Here is an 18,232-nt window from a genome sequence, read left to right as displayed (position 1 = left end):
ACTGAGATTTTCGACCGACCTTTTGTCTATCCTCGGCGCCGGTCGCCGGCGACATTCATATTCTCGTATTTCCGCCTTTCTTGAGTGCGATAGATATATTCAACAATGCCTACCCGTTCCGCTTGTCACCTTAGATGGAGGTATTCTCTTTTGTAGTAATATACTGAACTCCGCCGTTCGTCACTTTGTCGCCACCCATCATAGCACATTTCCGACCAATTCCGAACACCCTTGTCGGCAGTCTACTTTGTCTCTTCTTCAAGATAATACCCAATCCGATTTCTTTTGTCTAAAGACATTTCCGACCAATTCCAACCAACTTTGTCGGCGGTCTACCATCTCTCTTCACCCAGATAATACACAATCCTATTTCTTTTGTCTACTGACCTTCACGGTGTTCCTTTCCGATTAAAACCATTCATTGAGATAACCGATCCTTTTACCATACTCACATATGTCAAGGATGGAGTGTAGAAAGTACCAGGCTGCTAAGGCAGTAGAAGAGATTAGAATAGAGCAAAAATTATTTCTAATCTCATTGGGGAAAAGGGGTAACTCTATCTGTGTGACAGAAAGAACTCGGGATGCGAGCTACATGCTGGAATTAGATCGTGAGAGTGTTTACTGGCTGAGGAAAATAATGTGCGAGTACATTATCAATCCTAAATCTTATACAACTTTTAACAGAATGAGAGTGGGGGAAGCAGTTGTATCTGTGCAAAAAATTGTCAATGATCGAGGAAGCTATATTGAAGTGTCGAAATTTGAGAGATCCAACAAGAAACAAGCGAATTATAATTCCAAGTGGAAGGTATGAAGAAGGCTGGAGATGTATGGTGTTTTATGTTGATAAAATTCTGAGCAACGCAAAAATGAAAGGAGCATACAAACTGAAGGGTAAACAGCAAATTCGGCAATCTATGTATCGTGGTAAGACCAATCCAAGCTTTACAGGGTCCGAGAACATTGATGGTCATTCAGAATTTCGACAGTGTTTGAGTAAAGACTGGAATAAAGCATTGCTTGTTAGGAAAGATTGCGTTAATATATCTTGGGAAATGGTAACAGAAGCACTTGGTAAGGCAGTGAAGAAGAAAATTGAGGTTTTCCCTTTCTAGACAAATAAAGCAATGTGGTGGCCAAACAGCAGAGAGGATTATGAATTCTACTTGAAAATTAATAGATGCTTTTTCGAGAAGAGGATTCTTTGACTTTTGAACGATGGAGGAGCGACATCAACAGTCAACACGGAAGAGGAAGTTTTGAATGCTGCAACAGTTGGATCAGGATTATTGGATTACCATGGTATATGTGGACAACAGATGTGCTCAAAAATATCGGGACAGTTGTGGGGGATTGGTGGATATTAGTCGAGATACTATTTTCCTCAAGGATTTGGCAGCTGCTAAAATCAAAGTGGTGGGGCTAGAAGGGGGATTCATTAATAGCTCTTTGGTAATACAGACACCACGCGGTCCTCTGAATGTTCGCATTTATGTTGATTCGATCAACATTTCAGCATATGATATCTATGAAAAAAGATCCTACGCACAGGTGGTAGTTGATGGTGCAGAAGTGATAGCAGGCTGGGGTAGAGTGGAAAAACCGGTTGTTGAAGATACTGGACATCTTAAAAAAGTTGATGTAGCGAAGGATTCGATGGCCACAACGGAATACCATCAGATTAAAAGTGACGGAGAAGCTGCCCAACAGAAAATGGCTGGTACAGATATGGTATTGGGGGGAGAAAGTCCTTCAACATACAAAGAACGGAAATACAGCAATACTCGAGTCATTCAAGGGATGGAAGTGTTTGTTGGAAATCAACAGGAAACTGTTCACACAGCGACAAGGAAAGGGATTAAGGGTTCCAAAGCAATTGGGTCAGAACCAGTGCGCGGAGGAAAACAAATCAAGATTCTCAAAAGGCTTATTCCGAAAGGAATTGATGATTTCGACAAGGGAATGGTTCAATCAATGAGCAAAACAGACAATGAAAAGTCACAGCAATATGGTAGTCTAGATGATACAATCAAACAAGATAGGAAATTCGAGGTGGTTTATACAAGGAAAAAATCAAGGAAGAATTATGGTGCTTTCATTATAGAGGATGAGGATGTGACAAAGACTAATACACAGAGGATGGATAATGGATCATTGCACAGGGGAGAGGATGGTACATGGGAGGACAGGGATTTCACAGTGGAACGAGGTCTTGCGTCGGAAGAGGAAAGTGATTATAGCGACATCAAATCCCATATTCCTGAAAGTTCAGACACGACGACACACACCAGCTTGGGATTGGAGGACATTGGAGATCTCTTCGCACCAAACTCGAATGAGGTACACAACAAAAATACTAACTCTCATAACCAGCTTCCCAATCCTTCCACCCATTCTTCTTCGTCTTTTTCATTCAAACAAATCTCGGGGTCGGGGAGGGTTTTAGAGGTTAAGGAAGATAAAGTGGTTAGTGATAAGTCGGGTATGTCGGAGTGCAAAATCCACAAGGGTGATAACAACAGCGGGGGGATGATGATAATGTCCGAACATGACAGAGGTAATGGATGTTTGGAAATGATGGGAGTACAAAGGTGGAACTGGGGGCTGGATTAAATACGGTTGGAATAAGTGCAAGGGGAGAAAAGGTGTTTAGATGAAGATTCTTTCTTGGAATATAAGAGGAGGAGGTTCTGCAACGAGGAGGGGATTCATTCGAGATATGTTACGCACGGAGAAGCCAGACTTAGTTATTCTACAAGAAACAAAAAGAGAAGTTGTGGGCAGAAATTTTATATCCAGTGTATGGAAATAAAGGTTCGTTGAATGGATTCATCTACCTTCAATTGGCAGATCAGGTGGTATTTTGGTTATGTGGGATCCAAGAGTGGTATCCATCAAAGATAATATGATTAGGGAATTCACGGTTTCGGTTTGTATAGAAAAAGAGAAAGACATTGAAAGTTGGTGGTTTACTGTAGTTTATGGCCCATGCAAACAACGATTGAGAAATATGTCCTGGAATGAATTGGCGGGTTTGAGGGTCTTGTGTGGGGATAGGTGGTGTTTGGGAGGGGATTTTAATGTTGTGAGGTCATTGACCGAGAAAATGAACAGTCATTCACAAACAACAAGTATGAATTGCTTTGATATTTTGATACAGGAATTGGAATTGTATGATCCCCCGTTAGTGAATGCAAAATTTACATGGTCAAATTTGAGGGGTAGACCAATCTACAGCAGATTAGACAGATTCTTGTTTTTGGGAGGGTGGATGGAGTTATTTCCATACCATAGGCAATCTGTTTTGCCTCGAATAACATCGGATCATTTTCCAATTGTTTTGGAGACACAAAAACTCAAATGGGGGCCGACTCCATTCAGATTCGAAAACATGTGGCTGAAACATAAAGAGTTTTAAGGAAAAATTTACGACATGGTGGAGTAGCTCACAACTGCAGGGATGGAAGGTATATAAATTCATGAGGAAACTCAAGTCTGCTAAGGAAGAGATAAAACTATGGAATGCCGAGGAGTTTGGGAAGACGGAGATGAGGGAGGCAGAATTGAAAAACAGAATTATTACATTGGATGAGATGGAGAGTGACGGAAGGGGGAATGCATAAGCGGTGAATGAAAAAACACTGATAAAATGGGAGATGGAAGAATTAGTGTGTCGACGAAACATGATGTTATATCAAAAAGCAAAGATAAAATGATTACAAGGAGGAGATCACAATACCAAATTCTTCCATTCTTTACTTAATCACCGAAAGAGCAAAGAAATAATTAGTAGATTGGAAAAGGAGGATGGAGTGGTGGTAGAGGATGAAGGTCAAATAATTAAAGCCATTGTCAATTACTTCGAACAGTTGTACAGTAAAAGAGAGGTGAGAAGATTTGGGATTGAAGGTGTAGAATGGAGGACTATTGATGTCGATACGAGGGCTGAGCTTGAACAACCATTTCTCAAAGAAGAGGTTAAGAAGGTGATTTTTGAGTGTGACAGATGCAAAGCACCGGGGCCTGACGGTTATACTTTGGCATTTTATCAAGATTGTTGGGATGTGATAAAAAGGGGAGTTAATGAAGGTTTTTGAGGAATTTTATGAAGGAAGGATCATAAACGGGATAACTAATGAGTCGTATATATGCTTGATACCAAAGAAGCATGACTCATTAAGGGTGAAAGATTTCAGACCCATTAGCGTCACAACGAGCTTATACAAGATAATTGCAAAAGTGTTGGCTACAAGGATGAAAAAAGTATTGTCACATACATTGTCCGAATCTCAGAATGCATTCATTGAAGGAAAACAAATTTTGGATTGTTGTTTGATTGCCAATGAGCTGGTGGAAGAAGTGAAGAAGAAGAAAAAAAAGGGATGGGTCTTGAAAATTGATTTTGAAAAAGCATATGACAATGTTGAATGGGGGACTTCTTGGACTTCGTGTTAGGGAAAAAGGGATTCGGCGAGAAATGGAGAAGATGGATAAGATGATGTGTATCAAATGTCTCGTTTTCCATCATGATAAATGGGAGACCGAGGGGGAAATTTAAAGCGAATAGAGGACTTCGACAGAGAGATCCTTTATCTCCATTTTTGTTCGATATGGTCGTAGACGTTTTGGGAAGTTTGAATGATATAGCAAAAGAGGAGAATTTAATCCAAGGGTTTGAAATGGGCCGAGAAAAGGTGGAAGTATCACATATACAGTTTGCGGATGCCACTCTATTTTTCGTTAAAAAAGAGGCTCATTTAAACTTTTTGGTGCAAATCTTGAAGTTGTTTTGTGATATGTCAGGACTTAGGATCAAATGGGAAAAGAGTGCTTTGTCGGGTTTATGTCAAGATGATGTTGAAGAGGAGGAGCTAGCCCACAGGATTGGTTGTCGTAGGGATGAATGGCCAACTACATACTTGGGAGTTCTTTTAGGGGGTAATCCACTCAAAGTGTCTTTTTGGGAACCTATCCTCATCAGGATTACTAGAAAATTGGCAACTTGGAAAAAGGCATTTTTATCCAAAAGGGGAAGAGTAACATTGATTGTTGCGGTATTGAGGGATCAATGGCCAACTACATACTTGGGAGTTCTTTTAGGGGGTAATCCACTCAAAGTGTCTTTTTGGGAACCTATCCTCATCAGGATTACTAGAAAATTGGCAACTTGGAAAAAGGCATTTTTATCCAAAAGGGGAAGAGTAACATGGATTGTTGCGGTATTGAATGCTTTGCCTATATACTTTCTGTCACTATTCAGGGTACCGAAAGGAATAGCAATGAAGATAGAGAAGTTAATGAGAGATTTTCTGTGGGGTGGAAATGAGGGTGAATCACATTGTCATATGGTAGGCTGGGAACAAGTTTGTAGACCGAAAGAGAGAGGTGGCTTAGGTAATGGTAACATTTGCTTGAGGAACAAAGCGCTTTTGGGGAAATGGTGGTGGAGGTTTAACGTTGAGAATGAGCCATGGTGGAAAAGGATAATAAAGAGCAAATATGGGTTACAAGAAAACGGTTGAGATGCAGGGTTGGCTACGAATGTGACGTTTAGATGCCCGTGAAAATTCGTCTCTAGATCATACCCGACATATCACCGACTACTAAGATTAGTGGTTAGAGAGGGTACAAAAATCATGTTTTGGGAGGACATTTGGTGGGGGGAGTTATCTTTCCGGGATTTATTCGCTTCTTTATTTCGTATTAGTTCGGTTCGTAACTTGCCTATATCTTTTTTTGCTGCATTCGATACTGTGTCACATGAGTATTCTTGGGATTTGCATTTTCATAGGTCTCTCAGAAAGGAGGAGGTCGTTCAGTTGTCTTCGTTTTTGAGCATTTTTGATAGGGTTAATTTGATCGAAGGGGTCGATGATTTTCGAGTGTGGGAAGGGGATCCGTCTGGGAAGTTCACAGAAAGTCTTTTTTCCATTCATTCTTCTCAGCGAATTTTTGTGTCCAAAATTTCGAATTTTACCATATCATTTGGAAAACTCCTATTCCTTCAAAGATTCAAATATTCTCGTGGACGGCAATCCTTGGAAAATTACCTACATCCGACCTGATGCAAAAGAGATGGCCTAAATGTGCTCTCTCTCCCAATTGGTGCGTGTTGTGTCGTAATGATTTGGAAATGCAAGATCACATGCTCATTCATTGTAAGCTTGCTAATGAATTGTGGTCTAGGGCTTTGGAAGAACTGAAATTGGTTTGGGTCATACCAAAAACAACACAAGATTTGTTCATTACGGATCTTGGACAGTGGGTCGGCAAAAGAAGAAGAATTTTTTGGAGGGTGGTAATTCATGGCATTTGTTGGGGTATCTGGTTAGAGAGAAATAGACAAATCTTTGAAGATTTGGAAGACAGCGCAGAAGAGTGTTGGGAAAAATCAAGTTTAGGATTGCAAACTGGATTGCAAATATTAAAGAGTTTGAGAGTTTATCCATTCTTGATCTTTTAAGAGACTGGAGTTATGTTTATTGCTAGTTGCATTATTTTATCTTTCTTCGTGGTGGACCACTAGTCCACTTTATGTAAAAGAAACACTCTTTAGTTTTAATAATACTATCATGTTTCTTATCAAAAAAAAAAAAGTGGGGTAGCTTTTTTAATCTCCAAACATAAGTGCATAATCAATGCCATATTAAAAACACATTCATTTTAAACACGCATTTATCAATATGAGATTGAGATTTCATGAGAGGGAATCTAACTGTACCTACTTTTTCCTACAATATGAAATGCAAAGTAGATGAATTAAACTTAACAATTCACCATAAGAGGAAAGGAAGCATGTCAAAGATCTATCTACACCATGCCTTGATGGGAATTTTACACAAATGGATGCTTACAATTGAGGTGAGATTGCAAAATGTTGGCAAACTCCGCATAAGGCAGTTCCATATCACTTGCCAACCTTTGCCAACCTGCAGAATTTTTACAAAAATAAAACCAAAATATGCACAAGGATTAAAAGAAAAAAGAATATCAAGCAGGTCCCTGCATAAGACATCCTACAAACACGATACCTCATATAATGGTCCAGAAAGTTCATGGAGTTTATTTGCATTATCCTTAGTAAGCCCCAGACGCCAACCAAACACAAACAATTTAATCAGAGCCATTTTTCTTCAAAAAGGACGTTGATAGAAAGAGCCAGAAAAAATTTATTAATAAGAGTAAGAGATAGGGAAAGGAAAGGGAGAGAAGTAGGAAGGTAAGATGTTCGCAATAATTGATGAGCAACAATCCAGTCCATCCACAATATATGATTGCTATTGGCCATGATAAAGAAAAGTGAACAAAGAAACCTAGACTGCAGCCTTCCCCACATATGATACAACCAAAGCTTGCAATAAAAACTATCCTTCTTAGTTAGCATATGACTATAAATGACAAGTCCAAGGAACAAAATTATTTCAAGAAACCTGGAGGACACACTGAATAAAACTATATCTTTTCCTCCATACATATATAATGTGATATACCTCATTCAAGGGAAAAGCTAGCTTCTGCGATGATTTCTCATTTGGAGCAGCAAAAAGCATCAATAAAGAAAGTCTAAGCAGACTCCTTCAAATAAAATAAAAAACCGGTGAGAAGAATCTTACGAAGACTCGTTCAAATGAAATTCAAAATTGGTCAGAAGTTAAAATGAATAACAAAGAGTGCTGAGACAAGATTAAACTTATGGTTCCATGCTGGATTACAAATAATGTGGAGTTTAAAATGTTTTCGCAGTCAATTTTGTTTAGGGATTGGAGTCTCATATTGTGTTAATATGATTCCAGTTCTTACTTTGTTATGCGATGACCTCTGGTCTCCTTTTTTGTAATTAAAATCTTTTATTAAAATAATATTTTTTCTTATCAGAAGAAAAGAAACTAGAAGGCATTTCTGCACATAAGAAATAAGTTATATCACATAAAAAATAAGATATCATAGTATTTGTTTAAGCATCAAATTATTACAGTTGCAAACCATATCACACTGATTTATTAGGCTCAATTATACAGAGTGAAATGAAGTTTTTGCATGTAAAGGAACAACCTACTGCAACATCCAGAACAAATCATCATAAGAATGCTCTAAAGTTGCAGCGTTAATAATTCTGCAATCGAGAACAAGCGAATTCCGGATATCAAAATTTGACTGAGGACTCTAGAAAGGGCAAATGTAATATCAGAAGTATGAAAAACAGAAACATTAGAAACAAGTCTGAATGGCGGTATCACTTGAGTAAGGCAACTGATGAATTGACATACGTACTGAAAAGCAAAAGGAAAAAAGAGAACCTACAAAGCACATTACCAAACCAACAAAGATAAGAGAATTGTGCCCCTGCAAGACCCTAACAAGAAAAAAAATAGTTCCCTACTGGTACCAAAAGAATAAGTTTCAAATGAAGGCAAAAGGCAAAACAGACGACAGCTCTCCTCTCCCCCTCAACGAAGAGGTATAGATATTAACCAAATTAAAATATCAAGAAAATGTGAATGCATCTCCAGCACACAGGAAGGAGACAAATAGACTACAGGATCACAAATTTTGTCAATCGGAGGATGAAATATAAACCAGTCAATAAAGCTACAGGTAACAGTCAAGATTTCACAATAAAATCAATAAGTGATCTTTACGGATGCGAGTAGAATAATTGCGTATGAGACAAACAAGTGCAGCATGCCACCCACGAATATTAGCTCGTTTTAACTCAAGATGGTGGATAATAAGTAGCAACATGAATGCAAATGTGAACAATACATTCTCATTCTTTTGAACGTAAAAACAAATTTGGAAATTATTGAAAAATATTGTGTCGGATTTGCCATCGAATGTGTGATCCATGAACAAGGAAAAAACATGATATCACACCATCCACCAGCCCAAAGGATACTGTTAAGTATTGAGATATTTGATGTTTATATATATTTTTTTATCTACTCAAAAGAACAAGTTCTGTTGAAACTTACCATGGCCATTTGCGCCCCATGACTCTCTCTTTTATCAGGACAACCACATGCTCCCTCCGGGCACGTTTTTCAGTAACTGGGCTTTCATATGTATTAGCGCACACCTGGAAAGTGAACATTGCCTTGTAACCTTTGACCATAAATATGGAAAATTGTTTTTCTCAAGATTGAAATAAAGCGGAATTCTTCAAGTCACACCAAATACATGGAAGCATCTCAAACTATTTCAAAAAGTAAAAGAACTAGAAATCAAATTTTGATTCATTAAAATCACACTTAATATTTATTTATGTTCTCTCAGTTGTCCTTCCCTCTCATTATGTTTTAAAAAATTTGCATCATATCACAGCTGAAATTCCTTCAACAGTTTTATACCGTATTTATTTCTGCTCAATATGATAAAAGTGGAATTCTACATATTGATGTCCAAAATTCTATTAAGCCCTTTTATTTCATTTAAAGCTTAAATTCATGTTAATTGTTGAATCAAAAAGGGGTCAGAACTCAATTTTTCATTTGATAGAATCTCACTTGGTATCGTCAATATTGAAATCAATTTGTAATCTGATTGAAGTGGTTTACTCCACCATAATATCCCAAGATATCCTCTTACGAGCATGAAGTGGTGACAATTATATAAAATCAAGAAGAAAAAAATTAAGTTGTGGCACGTCGTTTATGGCGACAACACTTATGACCAGACTTTTCACCTTTTTTCTGTTGTTTATCCCATCTTCCTATTACTCAAAATTTAACAGAGTAAGCTGCTACAATTTTAGCAACAATGGAACATAAAATGGATAAAACCGAGCCCATAACCCAATGAAATACAACAGAGCCATATCATGTCTGGTAAGCACACAACCACAAATATGTAATGGAGTATCAACATCAAAAGGCACAACAATTAAGTTGCTGCAATAAGTACCTGGCAAAACACAAGGGCAGCAAGCTCCGCCACCTTGAACTGTGAGCTTGTCATAATCCACATTTTTCACCCCTAATTGAGTCACTCAAAATAATAATAATAACAATAATAAATAAAATACAAACAAGAACAGAGAAGTAGCATTTCATAAACCCACCAAAAATTAAGCATGTTGCAATTCTAACCGGGGTGAAAAAAGAATTGGTGCTGGAAGTACTCATTTGATCAAGCTCCTTGCTCATCACATCCACAAGTTCCGTCATCCACACCTCTAGTTAAACTTACTTGCGATTTTGCATAGCAAATAAGAGAATCCTACTAATGAAGGACAAATTAGAAGAACTACACACATTTAACTTTAAACCAAAACCATCAATTTAGTACGGCGACACCTTTAGACTTCGATCATGAGTAGCAAACCAGTACCGAAAGACGAAATGATTTACTGATTGATGAATTTCCAGGGATTTGCCACCTATAATTGGCCCATCCTTTAACAAACATGTATTGATGCACTCCACAAGCTTGCGAGAAATTTTTCCCTCATCCCTAACATGCAAAAAGAACAAAATTATAAAGTTGATGATTATTGCAACAAAATAACTAAAAGAAATCTATGTAAGGTGGAACCGGAATACAAAAATATCGATGTGTTGCTTTACATGAGAAAAAATTCCAAAAAACCCGAAATAATGTTATCTCGAAGATCATCAGGACTATCTCCAGGAGAGTTCTCAAAAAGTGAATGAAGTGTCAAGGTGAAGCAGGAAACCTCTTCTTTGGGGTTTATTTGACCAAAATTTTTTGTGCTTAGGCTTTTTCCACCTTTTCCATGTACAGAAGTACAAGATCTGTCCATGCAGATGAAATTCACAGTCATATAGATAGTGAATTAGCCAAGTTATTGGAGGTACACTCACTGGAGTAAACTCGTTTCCGCATGTGAAACCGATAATATGTAACTTCCAAAAGATAGCGAAGGATAACACCATACTCAGATTGGAAACTTGGAACATCTTTGAGGACATCCCACACATGATTGAAAAGTGATTCAGCCACATGAGAAGAAGATTTGTTTTGCCTGAAAAACAGAAGAAATCAAATGAAACAGAAAAAACTACATCAATGATAAATCTTACATTGATGACCTAGGACTACATTTCTTTGATACAGAAACATGTGGATCCCCTCGCCAATCTGCAGGTCTTAATAATTCTCTCTTAAACAAGAATCTGGATACCATTTTGTATCCTTAAATTTTCGGATAGATGTTGATCATCAGATGAATTTATTCAATCTCACCTAACAGATGCTTCTCTTGTTATTCATAAAAAACCTGATCTGATCTACAGGCCAATTAATGAATTTCATTCAATCTCAGCCACCATATTCTTATGTTGTTATCAATGAGAAATCTGATTTATCTTCCGGTCATTGGACGATTTTCATTCCATCTCAAGCATTAGATTTTAGTTTTGTTATCTATATTCAATCTATAATATCATATCTTGTCATTTCACGATAACTCACACATGAGACAAATTACAATATAATCCTCTCTAGAGCATTTATATATTTTTTATTTCATTATATGATATAACCCAACAGCATTTATGTATACTGTTTTATCATTTTGTGTATCTTCTTATCTAATATCAACATGCATTTCAGATCATTAAAAAAAAAACTCAACTATGAAGCAAATTTATAACATACTCCCCTCCCTGTTACTTCTGGTATTGTGCTTCTGCAGATATCTTATCCGCCTCCTTGTTCTCTGAGTTCCTATTTTAATATAAATATGTTATATATAAATAAATAAAATAACATACTCCCCTCCAGGCATTTTTGTTCATGAGAGACATTCCGAGCATTTCAGTGTTTTCATTCATTGTTTGCAAATAAATCAATAGCTTTGAATTCACAAAATACATTTTATGATTTACAAAGAAGACAAAGACCTGCATCATTTCTATCTCAAAATGTCTAAAAATCATACTACAATCTACAGGTATAAACCAATCTCAATATCAATTTTGGACAGATTATATTCCACGTGATTGGTAAATTCAGAAGATGCATCTTACAATGTGGAACTTCGTTAGGCTTAAGCACTGAAGTTTTATCAGACAAATATCTACAGAATCCAATGGATCTATCGGTTTCTAACCATGTATTCAACAACTTGGCCCCTTCCTGTATTCATAAACCAAAAGATAAAAAACATTAATACACTACATGAGCAAAATATTATCCACGAAAAAATTATCTCAGAATATTAATCACTTGTAGAATTGAAGAGGAGGATATGAAATTCCCTAAACTTAATTACGGAAAAAGCCAATTATAAGTATTTCCAATAATTCTCGCAAAGATTCGAATTTCATAACACATGTAGCGAATGAGACTCCCTGCTTGAATAATTTAAAATCAAATAAAAGAAAGTAAATTATCTTTATGTTTATCGACTGGCCCATTTCAGGGGGAAAATAAATTAATAAAAGAAGGTAATGACAAACATCAAAAACTATCATCATGTACCCGTCAAACCATAAAAAATAATACAATGAAAAGGAAAAAAGGTTTCCTTCATTTTTAAATAGATACAAAAGGAATGGCAATGACCTCTACATATAGTTCAGTGCCTATTAAAAAATAGGACTCAATGCCATCCTAAGATAAGAAATATGAATCGGAAATGTTTCAGCAAAACAAACGAACTGTGTGAAAGTATACAAGTATGAATTCTACTTATTGCTCGATCCTATTAAACAAAATCATGGAAAATTATGTAAAGATGATTTCATATCAAGAAACTCAAACTCGTTACCCTCCAAGAAACTAAACAGACACGCCAGTAAAAGTCTTATCTCGAAAATATCCGAAGCATAACATGAACCATATATTCTGTTCAGAACACAAAAGCGTAAGAGAGGTGCAAAATAATCAATATATAAACTTGAACATCTTTCCCGGATAAGCCGAAACATGTTAAAAACCAAGTATCCACCATCTTCTTGATTACTTCTCGGGCTTTGGCCTTGTCGGATGATAGCTTGGAGACGATCACTTGAACGACTTTCAAGGCCATTTTTACCGTATCCAAGCGCTAGGGTTTCTTTAGAGAGAAAAGGCGGGAGAATCAGGAGATTGATCGGGGAGGAAGAACCCTGTTACGGGGTATTTGATAACTCAACAATGGGATGGGAGCGGAGCGGAGGGGAGCGGGGCCAATTCAGATATGGAAACCGACAAAACGCGTTTTATTTTTCAGCCGTTAACATTTTTGGGGATATATTTAAAATATAAACTTTAGGTAATAATTTAAAACATGGTTTACACCGTTTTTAATTTATTTTACTTAAATAATTTTGTATAATGTTTTATATTTGAAATAACTTGATAAACTTATTAATTATATAGACACATGCAATTTAATATCTCAAAATGCAAATTTTTATTTTTAAATTTTACATATTTTTAAAAGTGACAATTATATAAATTTATTGAATTAACAAGACAAGAAGAAGAAAAAAAACGTCTCGTTTAATTTAAGTAAGCTTGCGTTTGTTTTAAATTTTTTATTACTATTTTATTTAAAAAAAACTCGATCTTCTTTCTTTCATTTTTTAATAATATATTCTTGTAGTTATGATCGTGGATTGATTTTCTATTTGACTTATTTTTAGTCTTAAGTTTGAATTTTGGGGCTTTTTTAAAAAATAATATTAATTAAAAATTATTTAATAAAATATTGTAAAAATGAGATGTTTGTAAAATAGTGCAATCCGTAGAAATTTATAACGGATTCTAAATTTTAAAAAAAATTAAAGAAAAAGCAGTTGTCACGGATTCCCTATTTGACAAAATAATAATTTTGTGCTTTTTGAAAATATTTCAAGGTTGTTATTTTTGCATGGTCGGAACACAACCGAAAATAAGAATTTTTTAACAGCCTTGAAGTATTTTGCGCAAAGAAGTCGAGGAAATGCAAAGAAGTCGGAGGAATTGCACAAATAATTCGGAGGAATTGCGCTTAATTTAAATGATGGCACTCAAGGATTCCTAGAACCCGTGACTGCGTGTCACGGACTCAGAATCCATGACAGTCTGTCACGGATTCTACGCCTCTGTTTCTTTTATTTTTTTAAAAAAAATTAAGAATCCTGTAAAATTTTCTACAGATTGCATTATTTTTACAAGACTCACACTTTTGCAATATTTTGCTAAATAGTTTTTAATTAATATTATTTTTTAAAAAAGCCTTTGAGTTTTGTGGGGTATGAGGATAGATTATGTGCCTTTTACTTTTTTTTCTTTCAAGTAAATTTTTGTTGTTTATTTTGACAATATCTATGAATTCACAAAAACTTACGTGAAACGGTCTTATAGGTCAATTGTGGAGGTATCAGGTCAAATGCACATCCACTGAGCACATGTCAGAATCAAAAGAACGCTATCAAATCACTGCTTGAGCTGGCACACCGGCCTCAATCAGGGATACTCGTATGATAACGTCGACAAAGCGCTATCAAATCTCAAATCTCAATCAATCATCGAGGCCACTAATGATTATGCTTTAAGGGCCACGTAATGCCAAACATAACATCGTTTTCACAAACCCCAGAATCAGATCCAATCATAAATAGGTATCTAAGGATCATAGCTCAACGTGTATGTCATGTATGCCACATCAACTCAACAAATAAGGCATATAGACATATATTCTCAATCAAATCAATAAAACATATATCATATGATACAGATACATGCTACATGTTATTTGGTCGCAACAATCTCAATTCTTCGTTCCAGTCGATGTAGCTTGAAGATATCAGTATAATAATCTATTTACATCAATATCATATTCATTTCAATCCATAACATCATTCAAAATCAACAATATAAGTTTCAAATATCTTTTGAAAATTCAAAAATTCATATCAAATCGAAATCATAACATAATTCAATTCTGACTTCGAAACTTAGTTTCTTGTCGGTTATTGTACCACATATATGAATCTTGACTTCAAATACATGATATTCCAGTACTTTAATAATTAAAGATACTGAAACTAGAAGAAGCTTATCTCAAAAGAAAGAGCTCAACGAGAGGATTCCAATTATATAATTTGTTTCAAGTTTGGACAACGTTTCATGGTAGATTCGAACGATAGAATTCAGTTTTCTTTCTTTTCTCTCAAAGCTTCAGCAAAGGAAATGAAGAAATCTGTACAAACACTCATCCTTATCATTCTTAAATCGTGCCGGAACTGGTGCAAGTGCGCACCTTGTCATGTCCGCACGCACGGGCCTGCGCAGGTGCGCGTCTTGTTCTGTCCGAAACGCTATTTTAGGTTCCGCATTTGCATAAGTGGTCAACATGAAAGTGGTAGATCTGTGTCTTGGCTTTCATTGGCCACCAATCTCACTCTATTTGGATATCAGACGCGAGAGTCATGCTCATTCTCCCAAAATGTGTCAATGTAGGAACTGCAACGCACATGATACACTTCGGGATGATTTTGCACCTATTTCCAATTGAATTTGGACAAAACTCAAAACATGAAAGATTTAGTACTATGTATTAGCTTTCCAATGCAATTGGTCTCAATTCATTTGGACTACACTCAGATAATTATGCTAAAAACCGTAAAATGTGTCACTTTTCTATTGCGGTTCAACACGCCATCCAAGCACAAATCAATTTATAATACAGTCTTTCATTATCATCACCTATTTTCTCACTTTCACTGTCAATTATATACTTCGTACAATTAATAGCATAACAATTTCATGAATTATCGATCATCAACATATGATTTACGATAATACGATACATGGTCCTTACAGATTCCCTATTTGACTTGTGTTGAGTCTTAAGTTTAAGTTTGGGTTTTTTAAAAAAATTAATATTCATTCAAAAACTATTTAGTAAAATATTGTAAAAATGAGATGTTTGTAAAAATAGTGTGATCCATATAAATTTATAGCGGATTCTAAATCCGTGACAGTTTGCCACATATTCTCAATTTGACTTGTGTTTAGTTTTGAGTTTGAATTTTGGAGCTTTTTTAAAAATTAATATTAATTTAAAAAAACTATTCAGTAAAATATTGTAAAAATGAGATATTTGTAAAAATAGTGCAATCCGTAGAAATTTATAGCGGATTCTAAATTTTGTTTTTAAAATATTTGAAGAAACAGAGCCTGACACGGATTCTAGGGAATCCGTCACTCTTCATCTTTAAATTATTACACGGTGTAAACCATATTCTAAATTTTGTTTTAAAATATTTCGATTGTGATGCGCGTATTACATGGAGGCCGAATTCGTGAGTGTTTGTTTTACCACCGCATGAGATATCTTGCATGCTTAAAGGTGATTTCTTGGAAGAGCCCGGGTCATTATTACATGGAGGCCGAATTCATGAGTGTTTGTTTTACCATCGCATGGGATATCTTGCATGCTTAATGGTGATATTTCTGGAAGAGCCCGGGTTATGGATGACCCGTGATATTAAATGGCAAGCCCGGATCATGGTAGGATGGTGAAAAAGTCTCATGAGTTGTAAAGCAAGTAAGTACCCGGGAAGTCATCTACCCGGACAATCAGAGGCCCGAGCTCTTGGACAACTTTCTGGCTGATGACTCACTACCCGGGAAGCCTCGATAGTAGTGCCGCACTCGAGTGCGAAAACATGTAAAATCTTATCTCGATAAGCATTCTTGGCAGAATTCTACTGATGTGACTTGATGAAAAAGGTATGGAGTCGTGACAGGAAGTCAACATCATTGGCCATAAGTGGTAGGTAGGCACGGAAAACAAAGTAATCATGAGATTTCCTCATATAAATAGCAGATATATATTTCATTTGAAGGATCCGAATATTTTTATTTTTATGCTCTTAGCATTCACGTATATTCACACATATACACAGCCATTTTCTCTTGCATCCTCCACCTGCTGACTTAAGCATCAGAGTGGTCAAGCCGAACACCTCTCCGGGGCCCATTCACGAGTTCATTTCCTTGTTTGTAGGTTACGTTTGAAGCTATATCCCTTGCTCATCTTCCCAAACAAAACTCTTATCAGATACTGTGAATTGCATCGACCCTGCTCACCCAATGCACCCGGATCACATCACTTAAATTGGGCGTTTTAGCTGTATGATGATGTGGTCCTCTTGTGCGTTAGCTCGAGTATTGTTCATGTTATTATCGCATCGTTTATTGACTCGTGTCTATCCCGTTTACTTTGAGCTCAGTTACATGCATTGCATATTGCATCCATAAATATGTTTCATGTATAATTTTTGTTTATCTTCGTTGTTGTTTAACTGTTACATAATAGGTACCGACCACTTCCCTTCGGGGCTCACGTGACGGATTTATAGCACCATGGATGGCTATTTAGGTGCTTCTGATATACTTGGTAGAGGTCCAGCCAATGAGTTTTTACGCACTGATTATTCAAATTGTCTACTATACTCAAAAGTCGAGATTTGATCTTAACTACTGACACCAGTTGAGATCTCTTAAGCTCGGGAAAATAAAATTTTGTGGGATGTTTATTCTCCTCGTCTAAACAACTCCATCAAAGTGTTTATATAATACCGCCCCTTCGGATTATCCATCCCTAGTCAGAGACATGATCTTATTTTTAAAAATCTTTAACTATATAGATTTTATGCAATGCAAATATGTTTACATATAAATCATATAGACTCCTCTTATCCCTTCCTAATAATTGTTTTTGTTGCGTTTCATTACGATTTGTCTGTTTTGTATGCTTTCGACGTTGGGAGATGGGTATTGAACATTATAATTGACCGGTATATTTATCGTTTTGCATTTTTAGTTTTTTTTTATTGATCTATATATTTATCAATTTGCGATCATGGACTATCCCGATCTTGGGCTCTCTCGGAGGCCCAATCCAATCTTGTGTTCCTATTGGGACATTTTCTCTCACGTGCTTTCCACATGCACCATTGCTCATAGGACTCTACACACCAGATTGGTGGAGTGATACCTACCCAAGTCTCGAATCCATAATCTCCTAGCATAATTACATAGTTCAAAGAGACTTGGTATCAGTTGAAATTTTGAAAAGAAATTCTTCATTTGATAGAGAAATTTAGTCACATTCATCTCTCAATTATTTATATCATTTAGAAAGTCCAAAGATATATAAACCATAAATACATAAATAGTAGGTATATAGTCATACGGTCTCACGGATCTTTATCTATTAGACGGGTCAATTATGTCCATATTTACAATAATAAGTAATATTTTTGACATATAAAATAATATTTTTTATGGA

At 36.1% G+C, this 18,232-nt stretch overlaps 1 pseudogene; it reads right to left on the bottom strand.

Annotated features, from left to right (window-relative positions):
- The window catches only part of LOC140827463 (serine/threonine-protein kinase ATM-like), a 32,398-nt pseudogene extending 19,229 nt beyond the window's left edge, over positions 1–13,169 (bottom strand).
- Between the last annotated feature and the right edge of the window lie 5,063 nt (positions 13,170–18,232).

The sequence above is a fragment of the Primulina eburnea genome, chromosome 3 (assembly GCF_022965805.1).
Source record: "Primulina eburnea isolate SZY01 chromosome 3, ASM2296580v1, whole genome shotgun sequence".
Classification (NCBI taxonomy): domain Eukaryota; kingdom Viridiplantae; phylum Streptophyta; class Magnoliopsida; order Lamiales; family Gesneriaceae; genus Primulina; species Primulina eburnea.
Note: the sequence above shows the minus strand (reverse complement) of the source record. Positions and strands in the feature narration are given on the sequence as shown.